Source organism: Mesoplodon densirostris, chromosome 1 (genome assembly GCF_025265405.1).
Source record: "Mesoplodon densirostris isolate mMesDen1 chromosome 1, mMesDen1 primary haplotype, whole genome shotgun sequence".
Classification (NCBI taxonomy): Eukaryota; Metazoa; Chordata; class Mammalia; order Artiodactyla; family Ziphiidae; genus Mesoplodon; species Mesoplodon densirostris.
Genome location: NC_082661.1, coordinates 237,703,940 through 237,717,152, shown reverse-complemented (window position 1 = coordinate 237,717,152; position 13,213 = coordinate 237,703,940).

The window sequence follows — 13,213 nt, the reverse complement described above, 5'->3', positions numbered from 1 at the left end:
AAAACCTGAATAAACCATGCCCAAACTCTGACCTCCCCCAGAAACTAAGATAATCTATGTGTGCTGTTTTAACCTACTACAGATAATTAATAGAGTACATGACATAGTGTAAACGGTAAAAAATTTGTCTATTATTGTTACTATTGTCACTGTTATTGAAGATTATTGAAATCTGAATTAACAATATTTAATTTTGATTCTTCTACAGACTCATGAACATTAAATTTTTATTCTTAACAAAGCTTTTGACATTGTGATTTCTCTATTCTGAATTTTCTATTTGTCCATGAAAAAATGTTACTTACTCAGTGACATTTTTTTCCTCCAAATTATTTTTCACAACTGAAATGCGGGGAGGAGAAAACTGACAGGTAAGGATTTTCTTCCTTTTCAAATCTCATGTTTCAAATCCAAATATCTTTGGCCAGAGGAAAACAAGACCCAGCTTATGTTGTCACGTGTACAGTGTACATTCAATGAATGTTACTTTCTTCCTGTATATGATAAAAGAAAACAAAAATATTTGTATTTGTGTAAGCAAATTTAAGTAAGCAAAGGGGATTATTGGAGGTAAAGTCTTTCCTTTTAAAAAAATTAATTTTTAAATTGAAGTAGAACATTCATAAAAAAGCACCAATTGTAAGGATAGAGGTCAATGAGCTGTCACAAAGTGAACACTCCTGTAACCACCACCTATGTCTACACATATAACATTTACTAGAATCCCAAAAGTCTCCTTTGTGTCCCCAAACTTGGCCATGATTCTGACTAGTAATAATTTTACCCTTAAAAAATTATCTTCTATATTCTGACTCATTTTTCCCCTTTTTATTCCATCAGGGACTAGGAGCAGCATACTAAAATCTACATTGTGAAATTTGATATGCATTTCCCCCTTTAGTTCTGTCAAATTTTGCCTTGTAGCTTGAGGTCAAGTTATTAGGTATATACAAATTAGAATTGTTATAGATACATGATAGGTGGACCGTTTATTATGAAATATTTCTGTTTCTTTGATAATGCTTCCTGTCATTAGAACTTATATTTTCTCATTGGAAGTTAATAATCATAGGCTATAATTAGGAGGTTATTATTAATTTTTACTCAAGATATTTATATGGATTGCACTTTTAACAATGTATTCCCTTATTTTATATTTAAATATGTTCTATCCTGAAATGAAGTAACTCTTCACTAAATAGCTGGTGAAAAAATGAGATGTGACTGGCTTAAAAAAAGATACCCCTAATCCCTTGAACATTTTAAATGTATCCTAAAACAGGGTTTACACACCATGAAGTACTGCATAGGATTAGTCATCATAAAATACATGAAACTTACATTTAAGTAGACAGAAGTAACATATTCAAACTGCTTGCCTTCTATTAGAGAAAGACTCTGAATACTAACAGTGTAATTGCAGCCGAATCCCAGAGGCACAGAGATAACAGCCCAAGACTTGAATTCCTTTTTTAAAAAATGTTTGGTTGGGTTGGGTCTTCATTGCTGCACACAGGTTTTCTCTATTTGGGGCGAGCAGGGGCTACTCTTCATTCTGGTGCACAGGCTTCTCATTGCAGTGGTTTCTCTTGATGCTGAGCACAGGATCTAGGTGCATGGGTTTAGTAGTTGTGGTGCATGGGCTCAGTATTTGCAGCACGCAGGCTATAGGGTGCACAGGCTTCAATAGTTGTGGTGTGCAGGCTCAGTAGTTGTGGTTCACCAGCTTAGTTACTCTGCGGCATGTGGGATCTTCCCAGACCAGGGATCAAACCTGTGCCCCTGAATTCGCAGGTGGATTCTTAACCACTGTGCCACCAGGGAAGTCCCAAAGCTTGAATTCCTGAGCACCTTTCTTCCTACCCTGTCACCCTCCCTTGTTACCCTCTCCTTGCCACCCCCACCCCCCAAAAGATGCAAGGAAACAAAAAACATTAATAGTGGGAGAGGCATTGCTAATCTTATTTTAAAGGTTTTCCATCCTACTTCCAGGGTAAAACTAAATGGATGTCTCTCTTTTGGGAGAATAGACACACTGAGAGTAGCACACTGGCAGACAAAAGGACATTTAGATTTCAGAACCAGTGTCTGTCTTTGAACATGGGATTGAACAAATCCCTTTCTCACAACTGTCCCCCAACTGACTATCCCATCTCCACCTCAGTTTTCTGCAAAGCTTAGAGACTGATGGCTGGAGACTTGTGCTGTTTCTGGATCTGCATGACTCATGGGACATTGTGGCAGAATGAGTGTTGTGGGTCCACCCTTGTGGGATAAAGTGGAATTTTGCCATGCAAAGGAACTTGAGATAAGAGCAGAGAGGCTTGAAAGAGGAATTGGTGGGCAAAGAACATGAACTTAAGGCTAGGAGTAAAGACAGGAGAAAAGGAGGTGGTCACAGGGTATACCCTCTTTTGAAAGGACAAAATTCTTTAGGTGCTTTATTTTGTGAGATTCAAGGGAAAGTGCAACATAGAATTTTAATCTCTTTTTCCTTATGTCATAATTTCCTTTTAAATTTATTCTAAACTTCCCAGTAATGATATTTGCCTCTCTCTGTGCAGACTATGTGTTGTTGTTTATCAAAGACTGAAAAGAATAGTGTGAGAAAAAGGATGAAAATAAACGATCTCACTAACAGGATATTTTCTTGGTATTGAGTGAGATAACCTGGTACTTCAGAGTCATTACGATTTAAAAATATAAACGATTTTCATTTCATGTGTTATTATACCTGAATTTTGTTCTCCCCAAATTCTAGAATTCTGTTGAAGTTTTAACCCCCAGAACCTCAGAATGTGACTGTATTTGTAAATAGGTCCTTTACAGAAGTATTTAAAGTAAATGAGGTCATATGGGTGGACCCTAATCCACTGCGACTGGTGTCCTTATATGAAGAGATTAAGACACAGATTCACAGAAGAAACATCACATGAAGACACAGGGAGAAACTGAACATCTACAAGCCAAGGAGAGAGGCCTCAGAAGAAACTATGTCTGCCAAGGCCATGATCATGGACTTCTGGCCTTCAGAAATGTGAGCAAAAATTTTTGTTGTTTAAGCCACCCAGTCTGGGGTAATTCTCTGTGGCAGAGGTAGCAGATTAATACACATGTTATTCAGGTTTGCCATGTTCCTAAGACAGAATGAAGGAAATAAAAGCATTAATTTTAAAAATTATTTAAAGAATAATACTGGCCAGCAAGATAGTACAGTAGAAGGACGTGAGCTCAGCCCTCCTTACAGAAACACTGAAATCACAACTAACTACCGAACAACCATTGACAAAAAATATGCTACAACCTACCAAAAAAATACCCTACACCCAAAGACAAAGAAGAAGCCACAGTGAGATGGTAGGAAGGGTGCGATCACAATAAAATCAAATTCCATACCCTCTGGATGGGTGACCCACAATCTGGGAAATAATTATACTACAGAAGATCTCCCACAACAGTGAAAGCCCTGAGCCCCACATCAGGCTTCCCAGACTGGGGGTCTGGCGATGGGAGGAGGATCACCCAGAGAATTTGGGTTTGAAGGCCAGTGGGGAATTGCAGGAATTCCACAGGACTCAGGGAAACAGAAATTCCACTCTTGGAGGGTGCACATAAGGTCTAGTGTGCACCAGGACCCAGGGAAAAAAAGCAGTGACCTCAGAAGAGACTGGGCCAGACCTACCTGCTACTATTGGAGGGCCTCACGTGGAGGTGGAAGGCAGCTGTGGCTGACTGCAGGGACAAAGACACTGGCAGCAGCAGCTCCGGTGAATACTCATTGGTGTGAGCCCTCCTGGAGGATGCCATTTCCCCCTCCAAGACCGAGCCCCACCCAACAGCCTGTAGGCTCCAGTTCTGGGATGCCTCAAGGCCAAACAACTAACAGGGCGGGAACACAGCCCCACCCATCAGCAGACAGGCTGCTTAAAGTTTTCCTGAGCATAGCCCTGCCCACCATAGGGACAAGATCCTGCTCCACACATCAGTGGGCAGGAACCCAGTCCTCCCAACAGGAAGCCTGCACAAACCTTTTAAACATCCTCATCCAGCAGCAGGTAAAGAGCAGATTCAAGAACAATAACTTTGCAGCCTGAGGGACAGGAACCACAATGACAGAAAGCTAGACAAGATGAGACAGGCAGAGTTGGCTGAGAGGAGACAGCCTGAGAGGACAAGAGGGAGGAAATACGCAGGCAAGAATGCTTTTGGAGGAAATCCAGACTGCCATAGAAGCAAGGTGCCACTGTTGAGTGATGCACAAGGGATAGACCTGCCATTGCAGCCTCTCTCTCCCCACTCACTGGCCACCTGCCCCACCAGGGGTTAGGAAAAGGCCCCACCAATGTTGGCCTTCTCGCACCCACCACCAGGCACTAAGAAGAGCCGCCACCAGGGCTGACCTTCTTACACCAGCCAACAGGTGCTAGGAAAAGCCTCCACTAGGGCCAGATATGTCGCACCCATGGCCACCAGCTTTCCCATGCACCTGTCACTAATGGGGCCCGCACAAACCAGGCAGTCATACCAACCACGTGCCATGTCCTCACCAGGGCAGAACCAAGTGCTCCAGAAAAGCCTTGGGAGCAGACTACTGTGCGTGGCCCCCACACAGAGTGGGGCTAAAACCACAGCTGAGCCTCAGAGGCAGGGTGACTAAGGAAGAAGAACAAAAATCTTGTCATGCAGCTGCACAAACTGAAGATTAAATCCCCACAATCAGTTTGGTAAACCCTGCATCTATGGAATATCTGAATGGACAATGAGTGTTCCCAAAACTGAAACCAGTCTAACTTTAGCAGCTTTGGACCTTGAGGACTAGTACACATAGGAGTTGGGCAAGGTCAGAGTCTGAGTTGCCCCACAGGTCCCACAGTGGAACCAGAGACCTAGAGGTTTTGGAAGGCTTCCCAGGGAGGCAGAGGTTGGCTGTAACTCATGGTGGCAAGGATACTGACAGCTGAGACCCCATGAAAATATGATTATTACTATTTTTTTGTGTTTTGTTTGTTCTGTTGTTTTTTTAATTATTATTTGTTTTTATTTTTATTTAATTTTTTATTTAAAAAATGTTTTTAATATACTTTTTATTTTTTAATATTTCTATTTCTGTTACTTTTTTTGCAGTTCTGTGTTTTTTTCTTTCTTTTGTTCTATTTCTTTAATCTTTTTTTCCTGTGTTCTACTTGATCTTATCTTTTTTTATCTTTTATTCTTTTTATCATTTTTGTGTGTTTGTTTTGTTTTTCTTTGCTTTTCCTTCACTTTGCAATCTGCTTTTGTTTTGCTTTTTATTTTTTTCTTTTCGTTAGTTTTGTTTTTATTTGTTTGATCTCATTTTGGGATTCTTCTGTTTGTCTGGTGATCTTTTGTTGTTTGTTTTCTCTGTTTTTGCTTTCGTTTCTTATTGTGTATGTGTGTGCGTTTCTTTGTTTCTTTTAGTTTTTGTTAGTTTGGTTTTGCTTTTACCATTTCTCTGTGATTTTGTTTGTTTGTTTTTAATTGTTGCTGTTGCTGTTTGCTTCTTTTTATCTTTGCTATTTTGTCTTGAGTTTTGTATGTATGTTTGTTTACATTTATTTCTTCCACCATTTTTTTTCTTTTTTCTTGTTTCTTTTTTCCCTTTTTTGCCAAGCTGGTGGCTTGTGGCATCTTGGTACAGGGGTCAGGCCTGAGCCTCTGGGGTGGGAGTGCCAAGACCAGGATGCTGTAACACCAGAGAACTCCTGGCCCCAGGGAATAGTAATTGGCAAGAAATCTCCCAGAGGTCTCCGTCTTAACTCCAAGACCCAGCTCCACCTAACTGTCAGCAGGCTTCAGTGCTGAACACCCCATGACAAACAATAAACAAGACAGGAACATAAACCCACCTGTCACAAGACAGGCTGCCTAAAGTCATACTAAGCCCATAGACACCACAAAACACACCACCTGATGTGTCTTGCCCATCAAAGGGAAGAGATCCAGTACCACCCACGAGAACCCAGGCACCAGTCCCTCCCATAAGGAAGCCTACTGGTCCAAACTCACTCACTGGGGGCAGACACCAGAAACAAGAAGAACTACGAACCTGTAACCTATAGAAAGGAGACCTCAGGGTGAGGTCAGAGAAGATAAAGAAGACAGAGAAATACGTTGCAGATGAAGGAGCAAGGTAAAAACCCACAAGGCAAAATGAATGAAGAGAAAACAGGCAATCTACCTGAAAAAGAATTCAGAGTAATGATAGTAAAGATTATCCAAAATCTCAGAAATAAATGCATAAAATACAAGAAATGTTTAACAAAAACCTAGAAGAACTAAAGAAACAACAAACTGATGAACAACACAATAACTGAACTTAAAAATACACTAGAAGAATCAATAGCAGAATAACTGAGGCACAAGAAAAGATAAGTGAACTGAAAGACAGAATGGTGGAAATAACCATTGCAGAGCAGAATAAAGAGAAAGGAATCAAAAGACTTGAGGAGAGTCTCGACTTCTGGATAACATTAAATTCACCAACATTCAAACTACAGGGATCCCAGAAGAAGAAAAGAAAGAGAAAGGGTCTGAGAAAATATTTGAAGAGATTATAGTTGAAAACTTCCCTAACATGGGAAAGGAAATAGTCAACCAAGTCCAGGAAGCACAGAGAGTCCCATACAGGATAAACTCAAGGAAGAAGAGGCCAAAACACAATTAAACAAACTGTCAAAAATTAAATACAAGGAAAAAATATTAAAAGCTGCAAGGGAAAAGTAACAAATAATATACAAGGAATCCCCATAAGGTTATCAGCTGATCTTTCAGCAGAATCTCTGCATGCCAGAAGGAAATGGCAGGATATATTTAAAGTGATGAAAGGAAAAAATCTACAACCCAAATTACTCTACCCAACAAAGCTCTGATTCAGATTTGATGGAGAAACCAAAAGCTTCACAGACAAGCAAAAGCTAAGAGAATTCAGCACCACCAGACTAGCTTAGCAACAAATTCTAAAAGAACTTCTTTAGGCAGGAAACACAAGAGAAGAAAAAGATCTACAAACACAAACAAAAAAAAAAACAATTAAGAAAATAGTAATAAGAATATATATATATTGGTAATTACCTTAAATGTAAATGATTTAAGTGTTCCAACCAAAAGACACAGACTGGCTGAATGGATACAAAAACAAGACCAGTATAGATGTTGTCTAGAAGACACCCACTTTATACCCAGGGACACATACAGACTGAAAGTGAGGGAATGGAAAAAGATATGCCATGCAAATGGAAATTAAAAGGAAGTTGGAGTAGCAATACTCATATCAGATAAAATTGACTTTAAAGTAAAGGCTGTTACAAGAGACAAGTAAGGACACTGCATAATGATCAAGGGATCAATCCAAGAAGATATAACAATTGTAAATATTTATGAACCCAAGATAGGAGCACTTCAATACATAAGGCAAATGCTAACAGCCATAAATGGAGAAATTGACAGTAACACAATGATAGTGGGGGACTTTAACACTCCACTTTCACCGATGGATGGATCAACCAGACAGAAAATTAATAAGGAAACACAAGCCTTAAATGACACATTAGACCGGATAGACTTAATTGATATTTATAGGATATTCTATCTGAAAACAGCAGAATGCACTTTCTTCTCAAGTGCACACGGAACATTCTCCAGGATAGATCACATCTTGGGTCACAAATCAAGCCTTGGTAAATTTAAGAAAACTTAAATCATATCAAGCGTATTTTCCAAACACAACACTATGAGATTAGAAATCAGTGACAGGAAAAAAATGTAAAAAACACAAACACATGAAGGCTAAACAATATGCTACTAAAAATCCAAGAGATCACTGAAGAAATCAACAAAGAAATAAGAAAAAAACTGCAAAAAATTGACAATGAAAACACAATGACCCAAAGCATATAGAATGAAGCAAAAGCAGTACTAAGAGGGAAATTTATAGTAATATAATCCTACATGAATAAACAAGAAAAATCTCAAATAAACAACATAACCTTACACCTAAAGCAACTAGAGAAAGAACAAACAAAATCCAAAGTAGGTAGAAGGAAAGAAATCATAAAAATCAGAGCAGAAATAAATTAAACAGTAACAAAGAAAACAATAGCAAAGATCAATAAACCTAAAAGCTGGTTATTTGAGAAGATAAACAAAATTGATAAAACTTTACCAGGCTCATCAAGAAAAATAAGAGAGGAATTAAATCAATAAAATTAGAAATGAGAAAGGAGAATTTACAACTGACACTGCAGAAATACAAAGGGTCATGAGACACTACTACAAGCAACTGTATGCCAATAAAATGGACAACCTGGAAGAAATGGACACACTTTTAGAAAGCTACAACCTTCCAAGACTGAACCAGGAAGAAACAGAAAATATGAACAGACCAATCACAAGTAATGAAATTGAAACTGTGATTAAAAATCTTCCAACAAACAAAAGTCCAGGACCAGGTGGCTTCACAGGTGAATTCTATCAAACATTTAGAGGGGAGTTAACACCTATTCTTCTCAAACTCATCCAAAATTTTTCAGAGGAAGGAACACTCCCAAACTCATTCTGTGAGATCACCATCACCCTGATACCAAAACCAGACAAAGATATTACATAAAAAAGAAAATTACACACCAATATCACTGATGAACATAGACGTAAAAATTCTCAACAAAATACTAGCAAACCAAATCCAACAACACTGTAAAAGGATTATACACAATGATCAAGTGGGATTTCTCCCAGTGATGCAAGGATTCTTCAATATACACAAATCAATCATGTGAAACACCATATTAATAAATTGAAGATTAACAACCATATGATCATCTCAAGAGATGCTGAAAAAGTTTTTGACAAAATTCAACACCAATTTTTGTTGAAAACTTTCCAGAAAGTGGACATAGAGGGAACCTACTTCAAAATAATAGAAGTCATATATGACAAATCCACAACAAACATCATTCTCAATGGTGAAAAACTAAAAGCATTTCCTCTAAAATCAGGAAGAGCACAAGGATATCCACTCTCATCATTTTTATTCAACCTAGTTTTGGAAGTGCTAACCATGGCAAACAGAGAATAAAAAGAAATAAAAGGAATCCAAATTGGAAAAGAAGAAATAAAACTGTCACTGTTTGCAGATGACAAAATATTATACATGAAAAATCCTAAAGATGCTACCAGAAAGCTACTAGAGCTCATCAACGAATTTGGCAAAGTTGTAGGATAGAAAATTAATACACAGAAATCTCTTGCATACCTATACACTAACAAAGAAAGATCAGAAATAGAAATTAAGAAAACAATCCCATTTACCATTGCAACAAAAAGAATAAAATACCTAGGGATAGACATACATAAGGGGTCAAAAGAACTGTATGCAGAAAACTATCACATACTGATGAAAGAAGTCAAAGATGACAAATACAGATGGAGAGATATACCATGTTCTTGGATTGGAAGAATCAATATTGTGAAAATGACTATACTACCCAAAGCAATCTACAGATTCAATGAAATCCTTATCAAGTCACCAATGGCATTTTTCACAGCATTAGAATAAAAATATTTTACAATTTGTATGGAAACACAAAAGACCTCAAATAGCAAAAGCAATCTTGAGAAAAAACAAATGGAGTTGGAGGAATCAGACTCCCCAACATCAGACTATATTATAGGCCTACAGCAATCAAGACAGAATGCTACTGACACAAAAACAGAAATATAGATCAATGGAATAGGGTAGAAAGCCCAGAAATAAACCCATGCCACTATGGTGACTTAATCTATGACAAAGGAGGACAGAATACACAATGGAGCAAAGGCAGCCTCTTCAATAAGTGGTGCTGGGAAAATTAGATAGCTACATGTAAAAGAATGAAATTAGAACACTCCCTAAAACCATATACAAAAATAAACTCAAAATGGTTTAAAGATCTAAATGTAAGGCCAGACACTATAAAACTCTTAGAGGAAAACAGGCAGAACACTTTATGACATAAATTGCAGCAAGATCTATTTTGACTCACCTCCTAGAGTAATGGAAATAAAAACAAAAATAAACAAATGGGGCCTAATGAAATTTAAAAGCTTTTGCACAGCAAAGAAAACTATAAAGAAGATGAAAAGACAACCCTCAGAAAGGGAGAAAATATTTGCAAATGAAGCAACTGACAAAGGGTGAATTTCCAAAATATACAAACAGCTCATTTAGCTCAATATCAAAAAAAACATACAACCCAATCAAAAACTGCACAGAAGACCTAAATAGACATTTCTCCAAAGAAGACATACAGATGGCCAGCAAACACAAGAAAAAAATGCTCAACATCACTAATTATTACAGAAATGGAAATCAAAACTACAATGAGATATCACCTCATACCAGTGAGAATGGCCGTCATCACATAATCTACAAACAATAAATGCTGGAGTGTGTGTGGAGAAAAGAGAACCCTCTTGCACTGTTGGTAGGAATGTAAATTGATACAGCCATTATGGAGAACAGTATGGAGGTTCCTTAAAAAATTAAAAATAGGAGTACCATGTGGCCCAGCAATCCCACTACTGGGCATATATTCAGAGAAAGCCATAATTCATAAAGACACATTCACCCCAATGTTCATTGCAGCACTATTTACAATAGCCAGGACATGGAAAAAACCTAAATATCCATTAACAGAGGAATGGATAAAGAAGATGTGGTACATATATACAATTTAATGTTACTCAGCCATAAAAAGGAATGAAATTGGGTAATTTGTAGAGATGTGGATGGACCTAGAGACTGTCAAACAGAGTGAAGTAAGTCAGAAAGAGAAAAACAAATATCATATATTAATGCATACATGTGGAATGTAAAAATTTGGTATAGACGATCTTATTTAGAATGCATAAATAGAGACACAGACGTAGAGAACAAACATATAGATACCAAGGGGGAAGGGAGGGGTGAAATGAATTGTGAGAGTGGGATTGACATATATACGCTATTGATACTATATATAAAATAGATAACTAATGAGAACCTACTGTATAGCACAGGGAACTCTACTCAATGCTCTGTGGTGACCTAAATGGGAAGGAAATCCAACAAAAAGGGGACATATGTATACGTACAGCTGATTCACTTTGCGTACAGTAGAAACTAATACAATATTGTAAGGCAACTCTACTCCAATATAAATTTTAGAAAAATGTTGAGACAGCAAAGGAATATATCTCAGATGAAGGAACAAGATAAAATCCCAGAACAACTAAGCCAAACCGAGATGGCCAATCTACCAGAAAATTAATTTGGAGTAATGGTAGTGAAGATGATCCAAGATCTTGGAAAAAGAATGGAGGCACAGATTGAGAGGATACAAGAAATGTTTAATGAAGACCTAGGAGAACTAAAGAACAAACAGAGATGAACAATACAATAACTGAAATGAAAAATACACTAGAAGGAATCAGTAGCACAATAACTGAGGCAGAAGAATGCATAAATGGGGGCTTCCCTAGTGGAGCAGTGGTTGAGAGTCTGCCTGCCGATGCAGGGGACACAGGTTTGTGCCCTGGTCTGGGAAGATCCCACATGCCATGGAGCGGTTAGGCCTGTGAGCCATGGCCACTGAGCCTGCACGTCAGGAGCCTGTGCTCCACAACAGGAGAGGCCACAACGGTAAGAAGCCCATGTACCGCAAAAAAAAAAAGAAAGAAAGAATGCATAAATGACCTGTAATACAGAATGGTGGAAATCACTGCTGCAGAACAGAATGAAGAAAAAAGAATGAAATGATATTAAGACCATCTAAGAGACCTCTGGGACAACATTAAATTCACCAACATTTGCATTATAGGGATCCCTAAAGGAGAAGAGGAAGAGAAAGGACCTGACAAAATATTTGAAGAGATTATATTTGAAAGCTTCCTTAACATGGGAATGGAAAGAGTCACCCAAGTCCACGAAGCACAGAGAGTCCCATACAGGATAAACCCAAGGAGGAACACTTTTAGACACATAGTAATCAAACTGTCAAAAATTAAAGACAAAGAAAAAATACTAAAAGCAACAAGGGAAAAGTAACAAATAACAAGATAATCCCCATGAGGTTATCAGCTGATTTCTCAGCAGAAACTCTGCAGACCAGAAGGGAGCGGCATGATACATTTACAGTAGTGAAAGGGAAGAACCTACAACCAATACTCTCATTCAGATTTGATGGAGAAATTAAAATCTTTACAGACAAGCAAAAGCTAAGAGAATTCGTCACCACAAGACCAGCTTTGCAACAAATGTAAAGGAACATCTCTAAAGCGAAAAGAAAAGGCCAATACTAGAAATAAGAAAATTAGGAATGGAAAACCTCACCAGTAAGGCAAACATAAAGTAAAGGTAGGAAATCATCTGCACACAAATATATCAAAAACAGCACTTGTGAGAAGTGGAGAGAAAAATACAGGATATTGGAAATGCATTTGAAAGTAAAAGACCAGCAACTTAACATAATCTTGTTTATATATAGACTGCTATATCAAAGCCTCATGGTAACCACAAACCAAAATCTACAGTAGATACACATACAAAAATGAAAAAGGAATCCAACACAACACTAACTTTAGCCATCAAATCACAAGAGGAGAGAACAAAAGAGGAAGGGAAGAAAAAAGACCTACAAAATCAAATCCAAAACAATTAACAAAATGGCAATAAGAGCATACATATTGATAATTACCTTAAATGTAAATGGATTAAGTGCTCCAACCAAAAGACACAGACTGTCTGAATGGATACACAAAGACCTGTACATATGCTCTCTACAAGAGACCCACTTCAGATCTAGGGACACATACAGACTGAAAGTGAGGGGATGGAAAAAGGTATACCATGCAAATAGAAATCAAAAGAAAGCTGGAGTAGCAACACTCATATCAGACACAATAGACTTTAAAACAAAGACTACTACAAGAGACAAAGAAGGATACTACATAATGATCAAGGGGTCAATCCAACAAGAAGATACAACAATTGTAAATATTTATGCACCCAACATAGGAGCACCTCAATACATAAGGCAAATGCTAATAGACATAAATGGAGAAATTGACAGTAACACAGTAATAGTGGGGGACTTTAACACTTCACATTCATCAATGGACTGATCACCGAGACAGAAAATCAATAAGGAAACACAGGCCTTAAATGACACATTAGACC